The sequence below is a fragment of the Panthera uncia genome, chromosome B1 (genome assembly GCF_023721935.1).
Source record: "Panthera uncia isolate 11264 chromosome B1, Puncia_PCG_1.0, whole genome shotgun sequence".
Lineage (NCBI taxonomy): Eukaryota > Metazoa > Chordata > Mammalia > Carnivora > Felidae > Panthera > Panthera uncia.
The window spans coordinates 15,369,370-15,390,003 of NC_064811.1; the positions used below are offsets into that span (position 1 = coordinate 15,369,370).

The 20,634-nt window shown below is 37.2% G+C and overlaps 1 long non-coding RNA gene across 2 annotated transcripts in view; it reads right to left on the bottom strand.

Moving 5' to 3' along the window:
* Positions 1-14,211, bottom strand: part of LOC125922672 (uncharacterized) — a 28,650-nt gene extending 14,439 nt beyond the window's left edge. For both annotated transcript variants that reach the window (XR_007457729.1, XR_007457730.1), the window contains exons 1-4: positions 14,124-14,211; positions 11,423-11,548; positions 10,821-11,088; positions 7,347-7,469 (exon numbers count right to left, since the gene is read on the bottom strand). This is a non-coding gene — a long non-coding RNA (uncharacterized LOC125922672). The remainder of the gene's footprint in view (positions 1-7,346; positions 7,470-10,820; positions 11,089-11,422; positions 11,549-14,123) is intronic.
* Between the last annotated feature and the right edge of the window lie 6,423 nt (positions 14,212-20,634).

A 20,634-nucleotide genomic window follows, 5' to 3' on the forward strand; every position in this document is an offset into this window, starting at 1 on the left:
ATATGGTGATATAATGTATCCAGGTATATATTTATACTTGTCTTTTCTTGCCTTATATAAGATTTCAGATGGTTTTGTTTGTATTCAAATAGACTCTAAAAATAAGTCAATTTTAGGTATTTGTTGTTATTTTCCCCCAATTTTGTCTCCTGCGGATTACTGTTGGTATGTTGATGTGTCTTTAATTGTTTTAACTTACAGACTCTTTGAAGACCTGATGAAATCTCTCAAAACTTGTCCCAGTAAAATGCCTACACAAAATTTTGCATGCTATTTCAGACTTGGAAATCTTTTGAAGTCTACTTATAGACTTTTTATTTGTCCATTAACCCTTGGTTTAGATAATCTGTATTATAAGAAAGCCACTAAACTTTGCATTTATTTTTAAGTCAATCATTTTTCTGAACTACCTAACATTTTATACTACTTCCTAAATGGACTTTCTAGTGTTTTCCTAGTAGACAATGTATTACTTGAAAATAATAGTATATGGGGCACCTGGGTGGCTCAGTCAGTTAAACGTCTGGCTTTGGCCCAAGTCATGATCTCACACATCATTGGTTCGAGCCCCATGGGTTTCTCTACTGTTAGCACAGAGCCCACTTCGGATCCTCTATCTCCCTCTTTCTCTCTGTCCCTCAAGCTCTCTCACTCTCTCTAGTCCAAATCTGCATCCAAAGGGAGGAGAAGACCAATGTCTCAGCTTGAAGATCATTAGCAGGAAGAACTTTTTCTTACTCAGCCTTTTAGTCTATTTAAGCCTTTAACTGATTGGATGAGGCCCACCCAAATGGTGGGGGGGGGGGGGCAAGGGGCTTTTCTCAGTGTACCAATTCCAAATGCTTACCTCATCCAGAAACACCCTTACAGACACACCTAGAAACAACATTTAGCCAAATATCTGCGCACCATATAGTCTAGTCAAGTCAGCATCTAATGCTAACAATTACTTTATCCAGTGTATTATTACAATAACATATTTTATCATTACATATTATTTTTTCATTATATATTTGTTAATTATTTATTATTAATGTATTTTTATCATTATAGATTATTTATTATTTATGTAGTTTTTTCAAGATTTTTGAATCCATATATGTAAAGTGGATTGTCATGGCTTTTTTTTCAACTTTCTTGGTCAAATATTATTTTCATTATTATTATACTTTTCAGTAATGGACTGGTAATATGTTTCCTTTTTTAAAAAAACATCTTTAAAAGTATAGCAAATATTTGTTGTTGGAAATCTTGAAAAAAATTCATCCATAAAATAAATAAATGAAGGTAAGCTCTTTCTGAGGCATTAGCCTCATTTATTTACTATATCATTTATCAATTTTTTAACATTATCAATCCTTTTTATTTTATTATTTTTCCTAGCTTCTGATGTTAAATACATCATCCACACTTTTTGCTGTTTGTTGTAAAAGCACTTAGCGTCTTTTCTTTTCTTACGAGTACATCTTTGACCACTTCTGTGAAGTCTCGATATGTAGCAGTAGTATTGTCATTTTGGTATAATTTAATATCTTTACACATGTAATATATACATGTATATTTGCATATATATATAAATATATATGAAATTTTCATTTTCTCTTTGATTTAAAAAAGTTGATTTAGGAAAATCTTACTTTGTTTCCAGTTGGTTTTATTTATAAGAGTGTGTTTATGCTTTATTAGTCTCCAAGCTTTTGTATTTCAGGACAACGAATATGGAGCATGCAATTTATAATTTTGTAGATTTATTGTAAAGATGTTCTAGGAGCTAAAATTCAATTTCTCTGTGCAAATGTTTAATATATACATATATATATACATATATATATTTTAGTAATGTGTGTTTTCTATGATAGCTGCAGTATACCAAGTCAAGTTTATGAATTATGAAATTCAGTTTTTCAGTTTATATTTTGCCTCCTTTTCTGTCAAAGACCAAGCTTCTTACTATAATTGAAGTTTTGTCTAAATTTGTTGTTGGTGCTAACTTGTTTTATAATCACAAACTATGTTGTCATTTGAACATTTACAGCTAGTATTTAGTCATTTTATATTTTATCTAAATTCAATTTTCTTTGATATGTAATAGTAGTTCTTTTTTTTTTTTTTAAATTTGAATTTACGCAGTATTTGTCCACTCCCTTTAAAAATATTCACTTACTGGGGATCCCGGGTGGTTCAGTGGATTAAGTGTCTGGCTCTTGGTTTCAACTCAGGTCATGATCTCAGGGTTGTGAGATTGGGCCCATGTCAGGCTCCACACTGGGCATGGAACATCTTTGGATTCTTTCTCCCTCCCTCTCTCTCTGCCCCTTCCCAGGTTGCGTGCATGCTCACAGTTGTGCACATGCATGATCTCTTTCTCTCTAAATAAATAAATAAATAAATAATTTCATTGTTGTAGTGCACTTGTCATATTTCTAACAATTTTTTTTTAACCTAGCCAGACTCTTTAACTTTTGTAAAAGGAGTTTATAAATTCCACAAAGAAGCCAGAAGAGATGAAGGGTAAGAGACTCCTCATTTGAAAATGAGCACCAGGAATTTTTGGACCGCTGAGGTTTTCAAAACCATGAAGCAGTAAATTCTACACTTTGGCTTAAACAAATCTCAACTGTGTTTGTGAACTTAGAGTCAAATTTGTCTCACTTGCACTCCAGATTGTTCTGACTAATGAAGCCTTACTTCTATCACCTTATGCTAAATTTCTGGCTATTTCTGCTGCCCGGCTGTTCCATCTCTTCTGTGCAAATCCTTTTCGTAACTCCAATGTTTCTATTGCTTTATATTATCTGAAAAAGTATAAAAACTTTACTTGTTTTCATTCTGGTTGTGGATGCCTACATACTTAAAAATGTGAATCTCTATTTCTCTTCCAATGGAATGATTTGGTTTAGAATGAAATCACTGATCCTGGCTCATCAAATGAGCAGTGTGTGTGCTGTATCTCCCTCCTCCACATTCCATAATTTCCACATGTTGTAGAATAATCTTGACTTTTAGAACCAGATTATTAGTATTGGTGTAATTGTTATATTACACACTTAGCATCTGTATTGTATCCATTTTAACAACTGTTTGGTAATCAACTCCCAAGTTTTGCTGTGCCTCTGGCCACTTCTCCTACAACCAGTTTTGCCCATATTTGAGCTCATTATTTACATTCATTTCTCAGAAAGCTAGAATATTTTTCTAAATAATTTTTTTCAGGAAAGTTATTCGGTTCTTATTCTATGAATATTTACAATCACATGAAATTTGTTTTCTAATGTGTATATCATATCAGTTAAGATCAGGTTTGACTACATCTAAGAGAAAAACAAGTAAACAATGACTTTAAACACATTAAAATTTATTTCCATCTCATATAAAAGAAGTCTGGGCATAGGAATCCCAACCTGACCTGAAAGCTCCATGAATTTTGTTGGTGATTCAGATTTTATGCTCTGCCATCCTGGGAGCATCCATCATACATGTGACCCAAGATAGCTGCCCAGGGGCACCTTAGGTCAGATCTCACGGTTCCTGAGTTCAGTTCATGAGTTCAAGCCCTGGTGGGGCTCTGTGCTGACAGCTCAGAGCCTGGAACTTGTTTGGATCTGCATCTCCCTCTCTCTCTCTGCTTCTCCCCCACTTGTGCTCTCTTTCTCTCTCTCTTCCCAAAATAAATTAACATTAAAAAAAAGAAATTAAAAATATGGCTGCCCAAGTGTCAGCCATCAGACCCATTTTTTTTTAAATGTATATTTATTTTGAGACACACACACACATACACACACAGAATGTGAGCAGGGGAGGGGAAGAGGGAGAGAATCCCAAGCAGTCTCCATGCTGTCAGCACAGAGCTCAAGGTGGGACTCGATTCCACGAATGAGATTATGACCTGAGCCAAAATCAAGAGTCCATAGCTTAATGACTGAGCCACTCAGGCACCCCAGATCCATTTTCTAAGCAGAAGAATGGAGGAAAAGAGAGAGAAAGGAGAAAATGGAAGTTTACACACTTCCAGTCACATTTCTTTGGACCAATAGAAAGATAATAGCCACATAGACACACACAATTTCAAGGAAAGTTAAGAAATGTGCCTGACTAAAATTGAAGACTAAAATGGAAATTTGAAGGTACAAATTCTGGTCACAAAACCGAGCATTATCTTTAATGAATATACGAAATGTTGGGGTTGCAAACATTTTTTTCTAAAATCTCTGTTGATACTGCTCCATTGTCTCCTTGTTTTTCTCAGAGAAGTAATTACCTAGATTTTTCCCTTTGAAGGTAACATCTTAACTTCCCCTTCTCCACAATGGATGCTTGCTGAAACTGTTATTTATCTCTTAAATCACAAATAAATAAATAAATAAATAAAACATATATGTACATATGTTTTTCTTTTATTCTTCATTAATTTACTTTGCATCAAGTAGTTCCTTTAAATGCTATAATTATAGGGGCACCTAGGTGGCTCAGTCAGTTAATCTTCTGACTTTGGCTCAGGTCACGATCTCAGGGCTCTAAGTTCCAGTCCCGTGTTGGGCTCTGTACTGACAGCTCAGAGCCTAGAGCCTGCTTCGGGTTCTGTGTCTCTGTCGCTCTCTGCCCCTTGTGCTCTGTCTCTCATTCTCTCAAAAATAAACATTAAAAAAATTCTCTTTAAAATTACAGTTATAGTCTTCCTTCCTCTAAAAAAAAGTTTTTTCTATTATTTCTTTGATTTTTGTTTCTTTTCCATTTATCATCTGGTATTTATCTTATAAATATATTGGGTTTCTTAGAGCTCCACTCTCAGAGACTTATCTTTCCTCCTTTTTCATTTTTGTTTACTTCTGGGAGACTCTCTTTATTTTCTAAGCCACTAATTGAGATGGTCACTTACAAGACATCTCCTCATCTGTCTGAGATTTCTTTTAAAAATTTTAGAAATGGGGCGCCTGGGTGGCTCAGTCGGTTGAGCATCCGACTTTGGCCCAGATCATGATCTCATGGTTCGTGGGTTGGGGACCCGCGTGGGGTTTTCTGCTGACAGCTTGGAATCTGGAGCCTGCTTCAGATTCTGTGTCTCCCTCTCTTTCTGCCCCTCCCCAGGTCATGCTCGCACTCTGTCTCTGTCAAAAATAAATAAATTTAAAAAACAAATTTAGAAATGATGATTTTCCTCAGAAACAAGGGTTCTTAATCTCAGATTGTTCCATGTTGGCACATACAACGTTCTCAGATTTTGTTGTGAATATAAGATGGAAGGCCTTTTGGGGCTTTTTTTCCTGTTTCATGAAGCAAGGCCATATCACAGGATTGTATTTGTATGGACTTTTCAGCACTGTTTTCTTTTGGACTACTGAGTCTTTTCACATACCTGGTGATCTTTTTTTTATGCATATTCTTAAACAGAAGATCTATGTTTGCCTAGAAATATGACTTGTGTTTATTTTCAGAGATTGTGTTTAAGTTTTCATCCCCTGTGAAAGAGGAAAAGAATGTTGGTATTTTCTGTGGTTTGACTGTGCTAGATTGGGGATCCAGATGGCCACAGGCAGAGGGAAGGATGTGTTTCTCCTTTTCTAGCAGGTCCTGTCCAGCCACTAAAGCAGGTGACTGATTTCTGGCCCACTCTAGCCTGTAAGGTGGCCAATAATTAGTTTTGAATTGCATTTTCGAATGGAAAAGGGAAATATATTATGCAGCTAAGCCTTTAGGTAAATTCTTTACTACTTCAACAGACAGTTGTTTCTGCATTTGTAGTACATCAAGAGAGGTCTGAAAAAAAATCTGCTGTGGCAAGTTACTTGAGTAGAAAGAACTTGGACAAATAGTACTCATCTCCAGATTATCTAAGCAGCTAAATCTTCCCTCCAGTCATTATCATTCCAAGATTAGATTTTTATTTTTCACATTTTTCAGTGAGAAATACTACCCACCTACCGAAAACATGGACCTCTCCTTTGCCTCTATCTGCTTGGTATTTTCCAACAATTTCTCAAAGATTCTGTCTTTCATGGAAATCTCAGTTTCCAATGCATTGATAGATATATTCTTATTTTTAGACTCCTTGTGTAACTTCAATATTTGAAGAGTGAGAAGTAAATGCATGAGCACAAATAACCATATTGAAACCAAAATCTGAAAATGTGGTTTTTGAGCCAAACCATTGTGTAAAGGCCAATTTTCCAAACTACAAATATGGTTTAAATATTTCCACTGTTTACAGTATGTGCTTATGTGGAATTAAAGAAATTATTTTGAAATGAATAAACTTGTTTTACTTTTTAATGTTGTAAGGTTTTTACATATACATGAGTATTATAAAGCTGAAAATATGCTAACTTTATCTAAAAGTACAATTTAAGGAGGTCTAAATTGACAAGCAATACTATTTCAATAATTTGGGCTTTGCCTAACAGAATTACGTGGTTGATATTTTCCACATAGTTTATCTAAACTCTCAAGTAAATGAGACACTAAAAGTATCAAAGGTCTGACAAACCTAAGGCCTGTGGGGCAAATTTTCACCTTTCATTAAATGTTAATATTTACTTGACAGATTAAAAACTATTTTTATCTGGTTAATTGGATTAACCATTTCATAATATGTTTGTCTTTCTTTTTTTCTCAAGAGAAAAAAGGTATATTGAGTCCATGCTCACAATTTTCTATCACAGGCCACTGTATTGTGTGATATGCTTTTATAGAGGTAAGGTCAGCCTGGCTATCCCCTCAGTAATCAGTGGATGACTGAAATTTTCCAAATAAGGCCACCAGAATACTACTATATGCAATCATTGGGCGGTTCCATCTGGTTCTAATTAGCAATAAACGATGAGACTCTTTACTCTGGAATTTTTGAAAGATTAAAAGTTATTTTTTTATAGAAGATTCCTTGTGAAGAAATTAACCCATATTTGAAAAAGTACCACATATGGGGCACCTGGGTGGCTCAGTTGGTTGAGCGTCCAACTTTGGCTTGGGTCATGATCTCATAGTTCATGAGTTCGAGCCCTGCATCGGGCTCTGTGCTGACAGCTGAGGCCCTGGAGCCTGCATCGGATCCTGTGTCTCCCTCTATCTCTGCTTCTCCCCTGCTTACGCTCTGTCTCTCTCTCAAAAATAAATAAAGAAAAAGAACCACATAAAGTTTGCTGTGTTGCTAACCTAAAGTGAAAATAAACACTAAACGATGTGGTACATAACTTAATTACCATGCCTTTCTCCCATTATTGATAATAGTAGTACTGATGATGATGATAGAAGTTATTATGGTTCCCCTGTGTAGTGGAATTGTTTTCATCCAGCATCCATTCACCCTATATCCTTTAATAGCTCTGGATTTTTGTTTGAGCACAGTGCCTTACCCTGCTTTTGCATCCCTGCTCTATTCTTACTCCACTTCTTCGACCCAGATAGATGTACAGGTTGAGTGGCCAAAGTCGAGGACATAGAATCAATTGCTGGTCCTAGGATTTTTGTAGAGATGGCTGTAGATAGAAGTTGGCCAAATTACAGATTAGCTAAAGGTTTTGCAGGAGCTACTAGGCAGAGGGTGACCCTCTTTCCAATGAATCCAGGATACCTAGAGCCGCAGATGGATCTGGACACCAGGAGGAGGAAGCTTGCCTGACAATGGAAACAGACAGGAGGAAATAAAGCCAAGAGATGGAGAGAAAACAAGTTTGAGTGACATCACACTTGAGCTTAAACTCTGAACCAAGTCTTTCCTGGGGCCCTTCCTACTCAACAACTCATTGTGTTTTCACAGTCATCTCATCATTCTTCCTGCCTTGCTCACTCCTCTGAAGCTCCTGATTTGCTTTGAAGAGGCCAAACTGACTCTCACAGAGGCCATTGCATTTGCTGTTCCCTCTGCTTGAACTGCCCCCCCCCCCCCCCCGCCCCCCCCCCCCAGACCCTCAGCTATTCTCATCACTACCCCCTTCACTCTCTTCAGGCCTCTGCTCAAATATCCAACTCCTCGGAGAAGTCCTATCGGTCACTCTTCTAAACGTGTACTTTCTATCACTCTCTCTACCCTTCATCTGCCTGTTTGCTCACAGAAATCAACCACATCTGCCACTATCTATGATGGCTGGTTCCTCTGTGTAACTTCTCCGCCTCTTCCACAAGTGTCTGAGCGTCACACGAGCGGTAGATTGGCCTGCTTCTTCACCACTGCATCCCGGTATCAAGAACATGCCTATTGCATAGTGGGCCCCAGCAACTATTTGCTGAATGAAGGAATAAATGAATCAATAAGTCCAGTTGTTGTTACTTTGGCTTCACCCAGGAGTAAACTTCCTGTCACGGTCAAAGTGTTGTAACAATTAGAATATCATTATGCTAGTTTTCATGATACAGACATGAAGCCCTAAATGGTTAAGTAAAAAGTAAATGGAGTAAGAGATTTAAAAGTCATATTCTGCCTGACTCCAGGGCTATTAGAAGCTAGTCTCTACTGCTTTTAAAATTGCTAAGTTCAGCCAGGAGGGCTTAAAAAGTATTTCTCTCCTGATTATGTCCGTGTTTTCATCTTTTAATGGATAATAATTTAACAAAAATTTCACGTTTTATATTCAGCGATGAAGACTAATAGCTAATAAACTCTTGGCAAATACAGCTTCTGTTAGAAATCTACTTTAGTTAGCAGAATTATTGGACTACTATACTTTCAAAATTCATAGTAAGTTACATGCAGTAGACATATACTTAGTATGAACACACATCCAGATTTTGCCTGAGACAGTCTTTATTTTTTTTGTTGTCCTGTCATAACAATGAATATCTGCCCCTTTTCCTATCAACACATCATATATATATATATATAATATGTATATATATATGTATATATGTATATCTATATGTACATATATACATATATACATATATATTCCATTTTTCCATATATATATGGAATATATATATATATATATTCCACTTTTCCATATATATATATATGGAATATATATATATTTGTTTTCCTCCCTGGAGTTAGTTCACTGTAACCTTCTGAACAACCTATTGCTGTTTTCCTGAGTGTCTGGAATTATCATGCTGTCTCATTCATACAACAGAAATATACTATGTTTCTGAAGCATGCTAGCAATTCCTACAGATAGAGCATTCATAGTAGAATAGGCAAGTATGCAAATACATAATGGCAGTTCACATGAAAAGGACTATGAAGGAAGAGGAAGCGATATCTCAAACTTGTTCACTTTTTTCCATTTTTACAGCTGGCATTCTTTTCCTTAGCACCATCATCTTTCACTGGGACCATTGCCATAAATTCCTTAGTTCCCCACTTCCTCCCTTCTCCCCCTCCAATCTGTTAGCACACTGCACCAAGATGAGCATTTAAAACACAAACTGGATCTCATCCTCCAGTTGTGAAAATGAAATGAATGTCTAAGCCCAGGTGCTCTAAAAAACAGAACCTAGTACAAAAGCTGATGCATTAAGACTATACAGAGGAGTCTAATGCCAGGAAATCCAGAATGAAGGACAAGGGCAGTGAGGCAAGAAAGGAAAGAGCAGAAATGGCTGGGGGGGGGGCGGGGGGGTTGTATCTGACTTCTGGTCAGTCCCAGGTATCATGTTGTGTGACTACTGAGTCTCATGGGACCATCTCCAAGGGGCCTTGTGCACTATTATATTTTGGGACTGGTGGGTTGGGGAAGGGGGGAAGACTTTGTCTTTTGTCCCTTTCTATTGGTCCAAGTTTCGTTCCTCACCCTCAGCACTTCATCTCTCCCACATTTTTAGGTTGGGCAAGTATGGGAGCCTCATGGGTCTTGAAACAATCATATCTCAGCAGCCACAGAGAGAAGAACCCTGGGGCTGGAGGGGAGAAATGGAATAACCAGGCATGAGGTAAGTGCAGTAGGTTTGCCCCAGAGAAATTGGTTTTTCAAGGACCAAGCCTAGAGTGGAATGGTGGTCAAGAGCCTCAGAGACAATAAGGTTGAGAGGATTTAAAATGGTGCAAAAGAGGTATCTGATAGGATAAGTTAACATTGAGTATCTACAAACTGAAAGCACCTGGTAAATGTTACTGGTCTATTATTTATAGTTATTATGGATGAAACATTTGAAACAAGTGAGTGATGATTATAAATACATTATAAATTCCACTTGGTAGACATATGGAGATTTCTTGTGCTTATTGGTTTTGACTGAGCATACACTTTGTGCAACATGGTGCCTGGGACCAGCAAACATAGTGGTGAACAATTAGGTGTGGCTTCTATATTCATGACAAGACAGAGCCAAACAGGAATCAAATACATTATGAATTAAATCATGCCTGTGGTAGGGGCTCTTGAGTAGCTTGTTTGGTTAAGCCTCATACTCTGGATTTCAGCTCAGGTCATGATCTCGCAGTCATGGGATTGAGTCTTGTGTTGGGCTCCATGCTGAGCATGGAACCTGCTTGGACTCTCTCCCTCTCTCTCTGCTCCTTCTTCTCTCACTCAGTCACTAACTAACTAAATAAATAAATAAATAAATAAACATGAAGAAAAATTTTAAATCATGCCTGTGATGGAGAAATACAGGGCTTTCTACGAGCCTATAACAGAAGGATATAACCCAGTTAGGGAGGAAGTGGTCAAGAAGGCCAGACAAGTGACAATTTAGTCAAGAGGTAGAAGCGTGAAAGAGCATTGTGGGCAGAAGTGGTGTCATGGGTGTGAAGGTTACTTGCGTGTGTCAAGTTGGGTAGGCCATGGTACCCAGTTTTTGGCCAAACACTAGTCTAGATGTTACTGTCAAGGCATTTTTAGATCAGATTAACATTTAAATCAGTGAACTTTGAGTAAAGTAGATTAACTTACATAATGTGGATGGGCCTCATCCAGGCGGCTGAAGGTGTGAGAGAAAAGGCTAAGGTCTCTTGAGAAGGAATTCTTCCTCCAAAAGGCTTTCACACTGGAAGATTCAATGTCAACTCTTCTGTGGGTCTCCAGCCTGCTGGTTGCCTTGCAGATTACAGACTTTCCAGATCCCACAATTATGTGAGCCAATTCTTTCAAACACAGTGCTCTCTCTATCCTTGTTTGTACATACACACACTTCCTGTTGGTTCAGTTTCTCTGGAAAACTCTGGGTAATATAACAAAGCAAAGGCCCTGAGGCCATGAGAGAACATGGCTTCTTCAAGGCCCTGAGAAAAGACACTGTGGTAGAGTGAGGAGCAGGTAGTAGGAGTTGGGTGTGGAGAGGGAGGCAAGAGCCAGATGTTCAGGACCATAATTCAGGATCTTTGTTGTGAATGCAGTGGAAAACCATTCAATGATTTTAATCCAGCTAGATTAGAGACATTTTACTTTGAAAAATGGAGACCAACATAATAATATGGATAAAAGTTACATGATCCTGAATTAGGATAGGGCCAAAAGAGAGGGAGAGAGAGAGGAGTCAATTAACATTTCCTTACCTGTCCCCTTTGTGGTTATCCTGTATGTGCAGCTCTTCTAGAACACTCCAGAATACCTGCAGCAGTTGCTAGTGAATTCTTGAATTCTGGGGCAAAGTATTCCTCTGCCTAACCTGCACCTGTAGCCTTGGGAAAGGGTTGTAGATGAGGACAACTTCTTATAGGCCAGAGAAGTAAGCTACAATTCAAATTCATGTTCCCAATTTTTAAATTATATTTTATTTACTTTTTTCAGGCGTCAAAAATTTTAATATTTTACTTAAAAGTTCTCAGACATCTTACGAAAACCCAGAGATCTTTCTCTAGGTGTGCCTTAAAAGCAGTATAAGTTAAAAGTGATATTAGTATACTCCTGAGTTTCTTTCTCTTTTCCCTTTGACTTGGTCTGCTCAAAGCATAGTTGTAAGTTTCTGTAACAATTGAAGCTTGCGCCCTCCCCCGCTCACATGCGTTTTCTCTCTCTCTCTCTCTCTCTCTCTCTCAAAAATAAATAAACATTTAAAAATTTTAAAAAGGCGGGGCACCTGGGTGGCTCAGTCAGTTAAGCATCTGAATTTGATCAGGTCATGATCTCACAATTTGTGGGTTTGAGCCCCGCTTTCATTTCTGTGTCTTCCTCTCTCTCTGCCTCTCTCTCTCTCTCTCTCTCTCTCCCTCTCTCAAAAATAAATAAACATTTAAAAGTTTTTTAATAAAAAATAAAATAAAAAATTGAAGCATCCAATTAATGCTTAAATAGATATAACTCCCATTGAAATTAGAAACAGCCAACTTTTAATTTTCTAGGTATGTGGATCTTATGCTAAGAAAGTCACCAGTTCTTAATGGAGTCTTCAAATCTTCCCTATAGCCTATTACATTTTTCTACTACTCTTATTCTTTCCCATAACTCACAATATTTTATATCTTGTTTTTCCCTTAAAATTTCCTACGTCCTTTCCCCAGCAACCCCACCCCCAACCCAACTCCCATACTTTATGGTGGAAACAGAAGCAATCAAAAAGGGAGCTCTTCCCATGATCATCTAAACTCTACTTGGCTTTCCCCACCACAGCCTTTCCTTTCTCCTCTATTTAATGAAGGAAGTGTTCCCTCATCTTTTCAAGTTTAAGCTCCCAAATGTTCTTATTAACTTTTAACTTATTAACTTACTAACTTTTCTTTTGTCTTCCCTAAGATTCTATCTCTTTGGTTATCCCCCTTCTTTGAGTACGTTTAACTTCTCCCTCTTCCCTGGGTTGTCTACCAGCATAAAAAGAACACTTGGTAATTCCCATTAAAGATGGAAGAGGAGGAAGAGAAGGCAGTCTCCTCTTTTAATTCTTTGTCCAGCCACCCCCTCTTCTGTCTTCTCTCCTTCAAATAATAATACCCTTTGTAGTTTGGACACATCTCTCCATACTTAGGGTCCTAATGAAATTCATTCATTCTTGATCCAGTCGTCAAATATTTACTTTTTGAGAAGCTAATACTGTGTTTTCAGTCTTAAAATGGGACAAGACCTTTGTGATAAGGTGTGTAGTCAAGCCACTTCTGTAGTTGAGGATTAGGAATAAAATCACAAATATTAAACACAGTCTCCATTATCAGGTGCTTCTGTAATAAATACTGTAGGCTCCAGCTACCTTACTTCTTTGTCCCATTTCTTAAAGGTGAGAGTGCTAACTTTTGGTTCTTTCAAAGCATCCGAAATGCCTGAAATCTACCCATTATCACCAAGTCTTATGAAAGATTTTTTTAAGGTAGGGATTGCCCTACACCAAGCCAGCTGGCTCTACCATCCGTATAATAATTCTTACCTGATTGAGTTAACACTTGGATGTGATTTCACAAAAATGTGAAATCATGCCAAGGTTTTCAGCTATTAATTTGTTATCATAGTCGTTAGTTTACTTAACGTATATGATTAACTGTTATATTTTGTCCCTGAAGATAGAGCTGAAGACAAACACCTTGCCTTTGAGTTACTAGTTTTGTGGAAGAAAGAGAAGTATTTATTAGGGATTGATGAGAAACAATGTAGGCAATGGTTGCTGAAGGGATGACCAGATAAGGGCAGAAATGTTCCTCAATTGGCTTGAGGAGGCCTCACAGAGTGGGTTACATTTGAGCCGAGAAGGAGTTTTCAAGTGAGAATGTTAAAGAAATCATAACAGTTTGTTAGATTCAATTATTTTGTTCATCTGAGAGTCCCAGGTGAAATGATATCAATATGGGTACATTTGGGGGAAGAGTTGTATAACAAGGTCAAGAGAACAGGGGTTGCTCACAGAATACATCTCAGTAGGTATCAATCATTTACATGGATTCAACCCATACCATATTGCATTAAACTATCTTCTTTCCTCAACAGCCCTGGAGTTTAGGTCATTTCACAGTCACATACATTTTAACAGATGAGAAAACTGAGGCTTAATTTGAGGAAGCAAGTTCCCCAAGGTTCCAATTAAAGGAGAAGATGGTGGAGTCAAGATTTGAATTGAGACAATTGGTTATCAGCCCTGAGGTCCTGCAGCAACCCCACAGTGTCTCCAGGAGCAAGAAATAGACAGTGACTTCACATGAGGGGTTTCTAAAGGATGGAAAGAAATGTAGGCAGCACCACACGGTCGCAGAAAGAGAGAATGAACTGAATCCCATGGTAAAATTCACTGGCATTGCCTGGAGGGGTGCAAGCAGCTCTAGAAACCCACTGATTTACCTTCTCAGGTCACTACTCCAGATGATGTGGCTTGGGAGGAGTCTGGCAGCCTAGAAAGGCAGTTCAACTGGCGTTCTCCATAACTATGGGATTAGGGGCCTGCCAACATTCTACCAACTTCCATCTCCAGGTAAAGCAGAAAACTGCTTCACTTGATGTTGGAGAAAAGTTCACAAGAGGAGCTCGCTTAAAATCTCTTGTATTTCTCTTACTGACTTATTTCACTTAGCATAATACACTCTAGCTCATATGTGGAATTTAAGAAACAAAACCAGATGGACATGGGGAAGGGGAAAAAACAGAGGAAGGCAAACCATAACAGACTCTTAACTACAGAGAGCAAATTCAGGATTGGTGGAGGGGGATGGGCTAAATGGCTGATGGACATTAAGGAGGGTGTTTGTTGGGATGAGTACTGGGTGTTGTATGTAAGTGATGAATCACTAAATTCTCCTGAAACCAATATTATACTGTATGTTAACTAACTAGAATTTAAGTAAAAACCTAAAGTAAAGAAAATCTCTTATATTTCAATGAAATTTTCCAACTGGTAAGTTTCAGCTGTTTTTCCAAGTTAAAATCCAATTCTCATTCTTTAAGGTTTTCCTTAGGGCTATAAAGTACACTTGGAAAACAATATCAATATAATGTTAATATGGGGCAAAATTGCTATTTGCTGGGTTAAATAAATCTTGTTTGGATCATTTTATTATTTTGTCACCAAAACATTAAAACCTTGACAATATGTTGACTTTAAGATATTCAAGACTTTCCGGTGTTGATGACTCTGTAAGCCGAAGATGAAATATTCTGATTTATAGATTAGTTAATTTGGTATAGGCTGAAGGAACATATTTAAAAAGAGCCAATATCATTTTGTATCTTCAATTTTTAAGCTCTTATTTAAAATTATACAAGTAAGTTTTGCTCTTCAATGGCAGTTTCGTGTTAATTTTTCTGATCTTCTCAAGTGCAGTTCGGAAAGCCCCTTGATCACAGCTATGACTAATTTATTTTTAATTGCATTCTGATATTGCTTAACTTCCTCTAAATTTTGGCAGTTTTCTACCATTCAACGCAACAATATTTTTGTGAGAAAAAAATATTTACTCTAAAGTGAAAACAGGTTTCTCCGTGGGTGTTCTAATATATTTGTCACTTTCCAGTTCTAGAATATTTTGGCATCGAAAGTATCTATTTGACCTTTATAGAAGGTTTTGAAATAGTTACTGTGTTTTAGTGTTATTTCTCAAAATCTTCAAGTTAAACCCTGTTTAGAATTTTGCTTTCTGCAAATACTAACATAAAGAAACAGCATCAAGTTCCATTGGAAATACATATTCAGGATATGAATGTATTTATGAAGGTGACCAGGTTATATCTGGAAATATCATGAAGCTGGGATACTGAAGGGGCAAATAAGACATGAATGAATATGTAGATTAGATATTGATATTTTCATTTTTAAAATGAAGAGTTTCAGACTCAGAGAGGTTAAATGAGATGTCCAAAGTCACACAGTTGAGGCTAAATAAAGCCTGCTGTTTGAACCCAACATGCATGCTCATTCCACTGTACCACATTGACTTGTTATGCTTTGGCATTTTTGAGTGAATTCCATCCATTGAGAGGGACATGAGGGGAAAAATTGGAAATAAAACACTGATGAAAGATTTCTGTGGCTTTGAAACAATGAACAAAGTATGCATTAGTCAGCCATTTTCTATCTCCTCCCACCCAGCTGGGAAAATTTGGTCAGACAACAAAGTATTTCTTTTTGTTGTTCCAGTAATTCTGAAAATTGTTCTAAGAAAAAAAGGACAAATAGAAAATAAATTGGAGACTTGATCTCTGATCTGAGACAATGTACAGTATAGATAGGAGGAAAATATGCATATAAAATAAGGAAAGAATGAGTTTCTAAAGTCATGTAGTAGTAAATACAAGTAATCATGCAAATAAGCACCATAGTGCTAGGCATAGAGATGGAAGTGAAAGTAGTCTTTTATTAGAATCAGATGTACTACTCATAAAAAGCTACATGAAGGCGATTAATTGTTAACAAATTTCAAAAAGAAAGGAAATTAAAACAGGAGAGAGAAAGAAGATGGGGCAAGTTACATGCCCCAAGAATGATGTGATTAGCCTGGGGAAACCATAGAGAAAGAAAGAGTGGAAACATCTGACATTGGTAAAACTCATTGAATTCTAGACTTAAAAAGTTTAAATTTGGTCACGTAGCCTTCAAAAATAGTGAATTAATGAAAAAAATACCTTGAGATTTTGTCCTTTTGGGTGTAAAATGTCCCAATTCAGACTCATGAACTGCTGTCCTTTGAGTACGCAAGTCAGGAAACTGTGTTATCCACGACTGCTTCCTCTTCATCTTCTCTCCCCCTTGCAACTCTTTCCAAGTTCAGACCATTTTATTTGCTAGATATTTCTTAAATCCATCCACCTCTCTCTGTGTCCATCCCCACAATCCTAACACAAGCTCTCATTGTCTTTCTCTTGAATTATTTTATTAAAATAGTCTAATCTGTCTGGACACCTCGGTGGTTCAGTCAGTTGAGTGTCCAAAGTCTTGATTGTGGCTCAAGTCATGATTCCAGGATCCTGGGATCAAGCCCTGAGTCAGACTCAGTGCTGAGCGCAGAAACTGCTTAAGATTCTCTCTCTCTTCCCCTCTGCCCCTTTCCCCTGCTCATGCACTTTTAAGCATGCATTCTCTATCTCTAAAATGAAATTTATAAAAATACCAAAAAAAAAAAATAGCCCAATGTGTCTACTGTCAGCCAGTCAGGCCCTTCTGCAAGCCAATGTCTCATCACATTAAAGCTGATAATGGCCAGCAGTTCACAACTCCCATAAATTGTTCTATGAAGTCCTTTATCAGCTGTCTTCCATCTATCTCTCTAGCCTCACCTTCCTCTCTTTGCACTAGATTTGCTGACATTCCATCTCCATTTGTGCTCATCCTCATTCCTCGCAGCACGTGACCTGTGTTTACAATGTTCTTTCCTTCTTGACTGGGTTAACTCATTCTTTGGCTTTCCTCTTAAGCAGGATACCCCATCGCATCCTCCCCGATCTTACTCGACTAGGTCAGATCCCTGTTTTAAGCTCTCTTGGCCCCACTTACCTCTCCCTTGAAGCATTTAACATCATTGTTATAAGCTATTCTCTTTAATTCTCAAAGCAACGCCATGAAGGTGGTTTATTTTTACATTCTCTCCATGAGGAAACTGAAGAATAAAGAGGCTAAATAAGTATTCAAGCTTATAGAGAAAATAAGTGACAGAACCAGGATAGAGATCAAAGCAGTCTGAATTCCAAGGCTGTTCTTGTTCTCTCTGAGCTGTAGTTGCCTCTATATATTTGCCAAATGGATGGGTGGACAGACAGCTGAATAGGCAAATACAGGAGTTAACGTCAGCAGACATTTTGGGGATATTTAAAAAAAAGAAAGAGGAGGAGGAAAGGCTATCTACAGAGTTGAGATGGCAATTGGGTGTTTTAATCATGGGTGAGATTGGTAATGGAAAAATATCTGGATAGCCCATCTACAGAGCAGTGAGGAAACAATGGGTGATGACTGATGTGTCGGGGTCAGAACTGAAAGGGAAGTGGATGGCAATTCTAAAAGTGTGACCTATGGAATTGAGAAAGTAATGCTGAGAGTCTTTTATAAATGCTGGGGACACCTCAATGTCAAGGATTTTTGTCTGTTATAGTCTCCAAATGAGTTTTACAAACTTTCTCACATCATCCCCTTCCATAATGAGAAATGCCTATTGTAATTTGTAAATCCCTCTAGAACATACCATTTCCATATCTTGTTATTGGGCTGATATTCAGTATAATAGGGCTCTCTAGAGTAGACCTCATGTGTGCTATTTTACAACAGCTAGCTATTTATTAATCATTGAGAGTTCAGCTATTTTATTTCATTTGGGATGAAATAAAAATCAGTGTTAGCAATTATGCACAACATTAGAAGCCAGTTGCTATAAAGTTAAAACACACTTCCCCTTCTAAATCATTAGGAATTTTACAATGATTTTGACAGTAACTTTTTTTTCCTGGAAATTTCTTGGAGTCAACACATTTTCGAAGCATTATTTGCCTTTTGAGAGATTTTGCTAACACAAGAGCCAGCATGTTTAAGTAATAATAATATAAATTATATAGAATGTAAAAAAATAGAGCCTCTCTAAGAAATGGTCATGACAAAGCAAAACTTTTCAGAAGGACCACTTACAGGATTGTATAAAGCTTGTTCTTGGAGCTTTATTTGTAAGTATTCCCTTGTTTTCTAAGAAACAAGAGTAACCACATAAAGACAAGCATGAAATGGTTTAAGTTGAGCACTGAGTACAGTGTCAGAAAGCCCTCCAGCTTGCATCTTGCAGAATCAGACAGTGTGGATTTGATCCCCCCCCCCGCCTTTCTTAAAACATAGCTATGACAATGCAAACTTCTATGACTTCGATGGTTTCTCAAATGAGCTTAAACACCTAGGCTCTCTCTCTCTCTGCTCTATTCCATGGAAACTTTTTCTTTTGGAGGGAGATGATCTTGAAAATAATTTTAGAAAAAAAATCTTCTTGTAAGAGATTTGTCTGCTTGGATTTTGTTGTTATTGTTTGGTTTTGGTGGGGAGCGATGGAGAAGAGAATGAGTGTGCGTTGTTGCAGGTGTAGATCAGCAGGGAGGGGTATGGAGTCCACAGCCACCTTGCCACTTTTTCGCTTCACAACCTTGAATGGGATGAGTAATAGTGGCCGCATGGAGGTTTTGTGGGGGTTAAAAGGACAGTTACAGTAGGAGGAGTCCCTGGCATAGGACCAGCACATAATCAAGGTCAATTCTGATCATCATTAAATGTTAATTTTAACACTTGTTCAAAGTCTTTCCTGGCTTTCCATAACTTCAAATCAAGCCAAAACCTTCTTTCAAGGAAATCTATAGTTAGTTCCTAACCTTCCTCGTCTAATTCCTTATGCTTTACCAATACAAGACACCTGCCCTAATAGAGGCCTCTCTTCCCTGACCTATGAAAACCTCATATTCATTACTTTTAGTGTACTGCTTTAACATTTTCCCTTATGTATTAATTAACATTCCCCCATTGAATTAATTATTGAATCAATACATTGATGAAGCCATGCATTAATTAATACCCCCGACCAATGGACACAAGGATTGTGCCTATTTCTTTTTCATTGTATTAATGATAGGGTATGCATACTTATAGGTGTATTAACATTTAAATCCCAATTTGGTTATTTTATAATTTTCCAAATAGTGATAACAATTTGAAGTTTATCTGGAAGTTTAAAGACCAGAGAGCTATTGCCAATAATTTGATGATGAAAATGAGCGTCAACGTACCTCCCAGATAGTAAAATGTCCAGTTAAGTTACAATATTCCAAAAAGTACAATGTTGCACAGGAACTGAATCTGAATCAGTGAAACAAAATACATACAGACATTCTTATCCAAATCCACACCCAGGGCTCATGCGCAGTGGGAAAGACACTGAACACAAGAGTGACACATAAAAGGTAAATATTTTTATGTATTTAAAAAAAAAACTAAAAAGCCAATAAGAAAAACACTAACTGGAAATTTAAAAAAATAACATTTAATTTATTTTTCCTAGAATATTGATACTATTGACATATATTGATACCAGGAATAAATTTATATCAGAAAAAAACTGAAAAGGAATTTAATGTTATTTATCAAAGGTGTCAAAAGATTCATAACATTTGATTCGGTAATCTCATTTCTAGGATCCTAATATAAGTAAAAATTAAAACTGCAACTTAAATATATCTGTAAGTATGTGCATTGTATTTTTATTAAAATAGTAAAAAGGGAAGTCACAAGACTTGGTCCATCAATTGGAGAAGATTAATTAATTAATATAGGGACTTTATTTTTAAGTAATAACTAAAGAGTGAGGAAATGCTTGCAAAATGTATTACATGACCTCAAAAATGCCATTACATGACAAAAGACAAGTAACTTATGAACTGTGACAGCTTAAATGTCAGCTTCAAACCCTAAGTTGCCCCCTCAAGCAGCCCAACAAAAGGACCAGAGACAGTAAAGGCGTAGGACATTTTAATCAGCAGTGAAACAAAGGATCAGCATCAGATACAAACATGAAGGAATTCTGACTAGTATATCACAGATGGAGACAGATTGAAAGACAAACTCAGACTACTCTCTCCAAGAAAACGGAACGGCAGGAAGTATTAAAAAATTCTGGCACAACATCATAACCATCCCTAGTTCAGAGACACAGTTTACAGTCAGGAGTTCTTGGCATGAGTAACGAGGACCTCTACTTGAAGTTCTTTTGTTTGCAGTGGATCAACTATAATCAGATGCAGCATCTGTGGCCTTTTTGAGATATTCGGGGAAAGAAACCTGTGGGCTCCACTTGTCTCCTGACGCAACCTTCAGCAGAAGATGAGCCTGGATGTAGTGTGTGAAAAT